An 8,756-nucleotide genomic window follows, 5' to 3' on the forward strand; every position below is an offset into this window, starting at 1 on the left:
AGGTTCCTGTAGTCTCAGTTAATTAGGAAGCTAAGGTTCAAAGATGGTTTGAGGTTACAGTGAGCTATGATTGCACCACTGCACTCCAGTCTGGGTATTAGAGCAAGATCCTGTCCCTAAAAAAAAATAATAAATAAAGATAAAATAAAATAGCTAGAGAAGAAGCTTTTGAATGTTCTCACCACAAAAATAACAAATGCATGAGGCAATAAATATACTAAGCACTCTGATTTTTATCATTATACAACATATATATATATAATTGTTTCCCCAAAATATGTACAATTGCAGGTGTCAATTTTAGAAAATGAATGAAGACTATAATGTAAAACCTGTAGCTGTAAAATTCCTAGCACAATACAGAAGGGTGAAGCTTCATGACAATTGGTCTTGACAATAATTTGGGGGAGGTAATATCAATGGATCAGACAACAAAAGCAAGGGAATACACATGGTACTGAATCAGTGTGTCAAAAATATCCCAAACAGGCAAAGCAGAACATGGAATAGATACTTGCACATTTATGTACATTGTAGTATTACTCACAAACATACTACCTGGAAGCAAATGTGCCTTTAAGGATGAGTAGATTCAAAAAACAGTGCACTTATCTGCACTGGGATAGCATTCAGTCTTAAAAATAAGGAAATCTTGAAAAGTACTACACTAAGGACAAATATTGAAAACATTCTTAACGTAAAATAAGACACTCAAAAAGGAAGACTGTATAATTACACTTATGTAAAATATTTAGTCAAACTCATAGAAACCACGTGTTGTAGTCTCAGCAGTGCACCAATATGTCACAGTCTCTCATCTGAGATAATACCCAGAGTCCTTTGTTCTACCTCTAAGGAGATTAGGGAGCGTGAATACGAAGGTGAGGTTAGAGTGAAAGTTTAGTAAGCAAGAAAAGAAAGTTCTTTGACAGCAGACATAGATGTCTGAACGGGGTACCCTCTATAAGGCTGGGGTCCAGGGTTTTTATGGACTGGGAAGGGAAGGGAAGGGAAAGTGCCTAGTTCACAGGCTGTCTTGAAAAACAAGTGGCTCGGCTTGGCCCAGGACTTTGGCCTGGGATCAATCAGGAGCTGAAGGGATGATTCATAGATTCTGCTTAGCTTGACCCAGGACTTATCAGAAGCTAAGGTGAAAATTTGGCCCAGGAACTTGGCCCGGGAGCAATCAGGGGCTGAAGTTAATATTCATAGAGGTCAGACTTACAGTCCAAATAAAGGAGAGTGTTGACCGGAATGCTTCAGAGCCCACTGTGGCCATGCCCACAAAAGGAGAAGAAACTATTGCCTAGGAGCCCACTGACTGTACAAAGGACAAAGGCATTTCTTTTTTTCTTTTCTTTTCTTTTTTTTTTGGGGGGGGGGGATGTAGTTTTGTTCCTGTTGTCCAGGCTGGAGTGCAATGGTGTGATCTCAGCTCACAGAAACCTCCGCCTCATGGGTTCAAGCGATTCTCCTTCCTCTGCCTTCCAAGTAGCTGGGATTACAGGCATGCAGCATCACACCTGGCTAATTTTGTATTTTTGGTAGAGACAGGGTTTCCCCATGTTGGTCATGCTGATCTCAAACTCCTGACCTCAGGTGATCCACCCACCTCTGCCTCCAAAATTGCAGGGATTACAGGCATGAGCTGCTGTGCCTGCTCAAAGACATTTCTATGCCAGGTCGATCTTGTTCCTTTATCTGAGTGAGCTGGAGGTTTGTGCAAGTTTTTATCCAAATGGGCCAGAGGTTTTTCTATCTGTGCAGCCGTGGGCATGACTTCAAGCACAACACCATGTGCTAGTTCCCTTGTTAGTGCCTGCAGCTTGATTTTTTCCAGGCTTTTTTTTTTTTTTTTTTTTTTTATGTTATGCAGGGATGAGGCACTGACCCAAGGGCCAGGGACTTTCCATGGACCCTTCTCTTGCTATGTACCTAAGGCAAGTTAACTAAGTTCCTTCAAAAGTAATGAGTATTCACTTTTACTTTAGTGAGACAAAAATTATCTGAAACCTATTGCAAAACAATAAAACTATACTTACCACTTCTAAACCATATACTTAAAATGTTAGACATGACAATGACATGTTTTTAACTACAATTAGAAATTTAAGACTACCTAAAATGCACAGTTACAAAATCTTTCAAACATCACCTTTAAATAACAAAAAGTTCTTCTCACATAATTATATAGATTTAAACTATAAGTAGATTGTGAATTTAAGATTATTTCCTGGACTACTCACTTAGACAGAATAACCACTAGAAACCAAGAAAAGAGGGAAATTTATAGCCCTAATATCCACATCAAAAAGCTAGAAAGGGCTGGGCATGGTGGCTCATGGCTGTAATTATAGCACTTTGGGAGACTGGGGCAGGCAAATCACTCAAGGCCAGGTGTTCAAGACCAGCGTGGCCAACATAGCAAAACCCCATCTCTACAGGAAATACAACAATTAACTGGGTATGGTGATGTACATCTGTAATCCCAGCTACTCGGGAGGCTGAGACAGCAGAAATCACTTAAAACCAAGAGGTGGAGGTTGCAGTGAATCGAGATCATGCCACTGTACTCCAGCCTTGGTGACAGAGTGAGACTCTGACGAAAGAAAAAAAAAAAAACTAGAAAGATCTAAAGTTAACAGCCTAACATCTCAATTAAAAGAACTAGAAAACAAAGAGAAAATGAACCTGAAAGCGAGCAGAAAACAAGAAATAACCAAGATCAGAGTTGAGTTGAAGGAGATAGAGGCACTGAAAACTCTTCCAAAAAAAAAAAAAAAAAAAGTCAACCAATCCAGTAGGTGGTTTTTTGAAAAATAAAATAAAGTAAAATAGATGGAAAACTATCTAGGCAAATAAATAAGAAAAGAGAGAAGAATCAAACTCAATTAGAAATAATAAGGGAGATATCACTGATCCCACAGAAATATGAACAACCATCAGAGAATACTATAAACACCTCTATGCACATAAACTAGAAAATCTAGAAGAAATAGACAGTTTCCTTGCAAAATAAATCCTCCCCAAGACTGAACCCTGAATAGATCATTAATGTGTTCTGAAATTGAGGCAGTAATAAATAGCCTACCAACCAAAAAAAAAGCCCATGACTAGATGGATTTGCAGCTGAATTTGACCAGAGTTACAAAGAGGAGATGGTATCCTTTCTCCTAAAACTATCTAAAAAATATTGAAGACAAAGAAGTTCTCTCTAACTCATTCTATCAGGCCAGCGTCATCCTGATACCAAAACCTAGCACAGATACAACAACAACAATAGCAACAAAGCATCGTGCCTATATCCTTGATGAATACTGTGCAAAAATCCTCAATATAATACTGGCAAACCAAATATAGCAGCACATTAAAAAGTGCATCCACCACAATCGAGTTGGCTTTGTGCCCAGGATGCAAGGTAGGTGCAACACACGCAAATCAATGAATGTGATTCATCACATAAAGAGAACTAAATACAAAAACCACAAGATTATCTCAATAGATGCAGAAAAAGCATTCAATAAAATTCAACATTCCTTCAGGTTAAAAATTCTCAATAAACTAGGAACTGAAGAAACATACCTCAAAATAATAGGAGCCATATACAACAAACCCACAGCCAATATCATACTGAATATGCAAAAGCTGGAAGCGTTCCCCCTGAAAACTGGCAAAAGAAAAGCATGCCCTTTCTCACCACTCCTGTTCAAAATAGTATCAGACGCCTTGGCCAGGAAAATTAGGAAAAAGAAATAAAGAGGATTCAAATAGAAAGAGAGGAAGTCAAGTTATCTTTGTTTGCAGGTGACCTGATCCTATATTTAGAAAATTTCATTGCCTCAGCCCACAAGCTTCTTAAGCTGATAAGCAACATCAGCAAAATCTCAGGATATAAAATCAATGTGTAAAAGTAGCTAGCATTCCTATACACAAACAACAGGCAAGCAGGGAGCCAAATCATGAATGAACTTTCATTCACAATTACTACAAAGAGAATAAAATACCTAGGAACACAGCTAAGAAGGAAAGTGAAGGACCTCTTCAAGGAGAACTACAAACAATTGCTCAGAGAAATCAGAGTGGGCACAAAACTAATGGAGAAACATTCCATGCTCACGGACAGGAAGAATCAGTATCATGAAAATGATCATATTGCCCAAAGTAATTTATAGATTCAGTGCTATTCCCATTAAATTACTATTGACATTCTTTACAGAATTAGGGAAAAAAAAACTTTTAAAATTCATATGGAACCAAAACAGAGCCCAAATAGCCAAGCCAACCCTAAGGAAAAAAAAAAAAGCTGGAATCATCACTCTACCTAACTTCAAACTATACTAGAAGAGTACAGTAACCAAAACAGCATGGTACTGGTATAGAAACAGACAGATAGACAAATGAAACAAAATAGAGCCACAAACCTGCAACAATCTGATCTTTGACAAAGTCAACAAAAACAAAGAATTAGGGAAAGGGCTCCCTATTCAATAAATGGTGCTAGGAGAACCGGCTATCCATATGCAGAGAATTAAAACTGGAACCCTTCCTAACACTATATATAAAAATTAAGCCAAGATGGATTAAAGACTTAAATGTAAAACTCAAAACTACAAAAACCCTAGAAGAGAAAATCTAGATAATACCATTCAGGATATAGGCATGGGCAAAGATTTTATAACAAAAATGCCAAACGCAATAGCAACAAAAGGAAAAACAGACAAATCAGGTCTAATTAAACTAAAGAGCTTCTGAAGAGCCAAATAAACTATCATCAAAGCTAACAACATAGAGAATGGGAGAAAAATTTTGCAACCTATCCATCTGACAAATGTCTAATATCCAAAATCTACAAGGGACTTAAACAAAATTTACAAGAGAAAAACAACCCCATTAAAAAGGATATGAAAAGACATATCTCAAAAGAAGACATACATGTGCCCGACAAACATGAAAAGCTCAACATCACTGATAATTGGATAAATACAAATCAAAACCACAATGAGATGCCATCTCACACCAATTACAATGGCTATTAATAAAAAGTCCAAAACAACAGATGCTGGTGAGGTTGTGGAGAAAAGGTAACACTTTTACACTGTTGGTGGGAGAATAAATTATTTCAAGCATTGTGGAAGAGAGTGTGGAGATTCCTCAAAGACCTAGAAGCAGAAATACAATTTGACCCAGCAGTACTATTACTGGGTATACACCCAAAGGAATATAAATCATTCTATTTTAAAAAATACATGTACACACATATTCACTGCAGCACTATTTACAATAGCAATGTCAGGTAATCAATCTACATGCCCATCAATGATAGACTGGAAAAAGAAAATGTGGTACATATACACCACAGAGCACTATGAACCCATAAAATATAATGAGATGATGTCTCCTTCAGGGACATGGTTGGAGTTTGAATCCATTACTCTCAGAAAAGTAATGCAGGAACAGAAAAACAAACAAAAAAACCACTTACTATTCTCACTTATTAGTGGAAGGAGGTCAGTGAGAACACAGGGACACATCAGGAAGAACAACACACACTGGGCACCTGTTTCATGGCATGGGGGAGGGGAGGGTGAGCATCAGGAAGAATAGCTGTGGATGCTGGGCTTGGTACCAGGGTGATGAGATGATCTGTGCAGTAAACCACAATAGCACACGTTTATCGATGTAAGAAACCTGCATATCCTGCACATGGACCCCTAAACTTCAAATAAAAGTTGAAAAAAAAATGCCTATCTGGTGTATTCTCTATGTTAGACCCAAACTGAGGAGCCAGAAGCTGCCACTGGGGGAATCAGGGCTGGGGGCACCCTGGGAAGCCATTCCCTACAGGCCGCCTCCCTTCCTGGCCAGTGATGGAAATGAGAGGGGGAATGTGAACAGCGGTGGAAGTCAGACTCTTGGGATCTAAAGCAGGCCCTGGCCCATGTCCCCCAGCCCAGCCCAGACAGTGTGCCCGCCAGTCTTCCCCACCCAGTCAGCCCAGCCATCAGGATTGTTAGTTGGAACATGGCTCCATCATCACCTAGGCATGTAGGGAAGATGCCCTGGTCCTTACCAAGCAAGGCCTGGTTTCCAAAGTCTCCTCCTAAGAGCCTTCATGTTTGTCACATCTTACAAGACCCCTTTCTGCCGTTCTTGCACCCAGCATGTTGGCCAGTCAAGTTCCCTGACTGAGCTCTCCACACATAAGGAGGAAGCCAACACCACTGCTAAATCAGATCATTTCCAGGGTCTCCAGTATCAGTTATATCAGATCCCAGGAACTTACCTGCTCCCAAGGTGACAGAGGAAGATCAAGGAAGGATCTGTATGGTCACTGACCTGGATGAAACCCTTGTGCATAGCTCCTTTAAGCCAATCAGCAATGCTGACTCCCTAGTGCCTGTAGAGATTGAGGGGACCACTCACCATATCCACGTGCTGAAGAGGCCTTATGTGGGTAAGTTCCTTAGATGGGTAAGTTCCTGAGATGAATGGAGGAACTCTTTAAATGTGTTCTCTTCATTCCAACCTGGATAAGTATGCAGATCCTGTGACAGGTCCGCTGGACTGGTGTGGGGTGTTCTGGGGCTGCCTATCCCATGAGTCGTGTTTGTTCCACCAGGGCTGCTATGTCAAGGACCTCAGCCAACTGGGGAGGGACCTGAAGAAAACTCTCATCCTGGACAACTCGCCTGCTTCTTACATCTTCCACCCAGAGAATGCAGTGCCTGTGCAGTCCTGGTTTGATAACACGACTGATATCAACTGCTGAACCTGTCATCAATCTTTGAGAAGGTGAGTGGAGCAGAGAGCATCTACATTAGCCTTGTACAGCAGTGGGCCCTAAGCCTTCCCTGCTTCCCAGCAGTGACCATCACAATGGGGGACTTTCACACACTATGCCTTTATGATCAGCCTGACAGAGTGGAAGATGGAGCACCTAGCCTCATGGGCATGGAAAGAATGAGAAGTGATTGAAAAGAGCTTTAGGACAGCTTAGATGCTGAGTGGGTGAATGTCAGACCAAGGATGCCCAGAGCTACCTGCCAACAAATTGTTGGGTTCCCGAGATGTGTGTGAGAGAGAAAGAAAGAGAGCATGCGTGTTTTGCCATGAACTGTGGCCCCACATGTAGAGTGTTTCAGTGGGGGAGAAACGGCAAGACCAAGACTTTTCTCAAGTTAGCTTGTCTCCTCTCCTGTCACCCTACGAGCCACTGAGTTCCAAAGGGATGACTATTGAACACTCCATTGCAAATCTGGTCTTTCCTCAGTGTTGCAAGGCCTATGCCAAGGAGAAAGGAAGGGTATGCCTTTTGGTGTTCCAGGCACACATCTTTCTGAAATATTTCTCCAGCCAGTTGTTGCAGACAAAAGTTGACATTTCAGGGAAGATGGAGACTTATGTCCAGGCCAGTACTCAAGTCATCAAGTCTTGTGGCCCAAAGGCTATGCTTACTTACCTCCAGCCAAGTGCCAGAGATGGATCATTTCTGCATCTCCCCAAGGCTCAGGTTGTCTCCCTGCCCTACAAGAGAACAGATAAATGATTTCTGTTCTTTTGACTCTGTTTCAAAATTATCTTTCAACTACAAAAAGACTATCCAAAACTGAAAAAAAAAAAAAAGGAAAAAAAGATGTCATACTTACATAGTTGAAAAACACATAGATATGTCTATAAGCAACAGACATGGTTAATTCACATATAAATTGAACATCACATTGTTGTAAAGTGTACCGAGTTAAAAATTATCATTCAACTCATAATATCAAGCTTTAAAAGCAAAAATACAATTCACCGATCTGAGAAAACATACCCCCCCCCAGAAAAGAAACAAAATAACACAGAATTGAAAATAAGAGGAGACTTTAATGCATAAAATCCTGAATACAGCATAGATATACAATGAAAAGTAATTCTTTAGATATCTACAGCTATTAACTGTGTGTACTCATGAAAAGCAGACATTTCAAGTCATTGGCATTTAATAAATTGCAGTACAATTATACAGAAAATATATTACAATCATTAACAACAGGTTCTAATGAGAAGATTTTAATAAATAAGCACTAAAAAGACAGGTGAATTTTATTATGTTCTCAATATGTTGCTGCTATTCTTACCACAAAATGTAATAAAACTATATGACGAAAATATAGCTTTCAGGAGCTAAAAAGTTTTATATTTTCAATTAAAAGAACAACATAAATTTTGCAAAAAACGAGCATTACTGAGGTATAAAGTAAATATTTGGAATTAAAATATAACATCATTTAGATACAGACTAAAAAAAGAATATAAATATTAATGATTCCTTTCTGCCTACAGTGGGCTTAAAATTACAATGAAAAATTTTAATAAATATGTAGCACCTACAATAAATTTTATTTACAACTTACATAATGTGTAAATTTGAACAATTTATTTTACACCTTTTGAATCTAAAAATCACAAGCTTGACATGCATTTCAGAAAGTGAAACATAAAGGAGAGTAACATAAGCAAGAGGACAGAATGGGAGGTCCTGCATGCACATCCCACACAACATAATGCGGCAGCCACAGCAAACATAAGTGCATTTATGAAACCCTTGGGATCCAGTTCAGAGTTTGTGACACCCAGATGGAGGCAAAGACCAAGGAAGACATCTTCAGAGGGTAAGCACTTGACTGTAGCAGGACGAGCCGCAGACAAAACTCCTCAGACACCGGATTAAAGAAGGAAGAGGTTTTTTATTCAGCCGGGAGCCTCGGCAGACT

General features: G+C 39.5%; 1 pseudogene across 1 annotated transcript; it reads left to right on the forward strand.

The window, feature by feature from the left end:
- Nucleotides 1–307: 307 nt before the first annotated feature.
- Nucleotides 308–7,503, forward strand: LOC105536273 (annotated as a pseudogene). The gene is made up of 2 exons (XR_001005570.1): nucleotides 308–325; nucleotides 6,015–7,503. The product of XR_001005570.1 is annotated as a carboxy-terminal domain RNA polymerase II polypeptide A small phosphatase 2 pseudogene (transcript).
- The last annotated feature ends 1,253 nt before the right edge of the window (nucleotides 7,504–8,756 follow it).

The sequence above is a fragment of the Mandrillus leucophaeus genome, unplaced genomic scaffold, assembly GCF_000951045.1.
Source record: "Mandrillus leucophaeus isolate KB7577 unplaced genomic scaffold, Mleu.le_1.0 Scaffold1575, whole genome shotgun sequence".
Classification (NCBI taxonomy): domain Eukaryota; kingdom Metazoa; phylum Chordata; class Mammalia; order Primates; family Cercopithecidae; genus Mandrillus; species Mandrillus leucophaeus.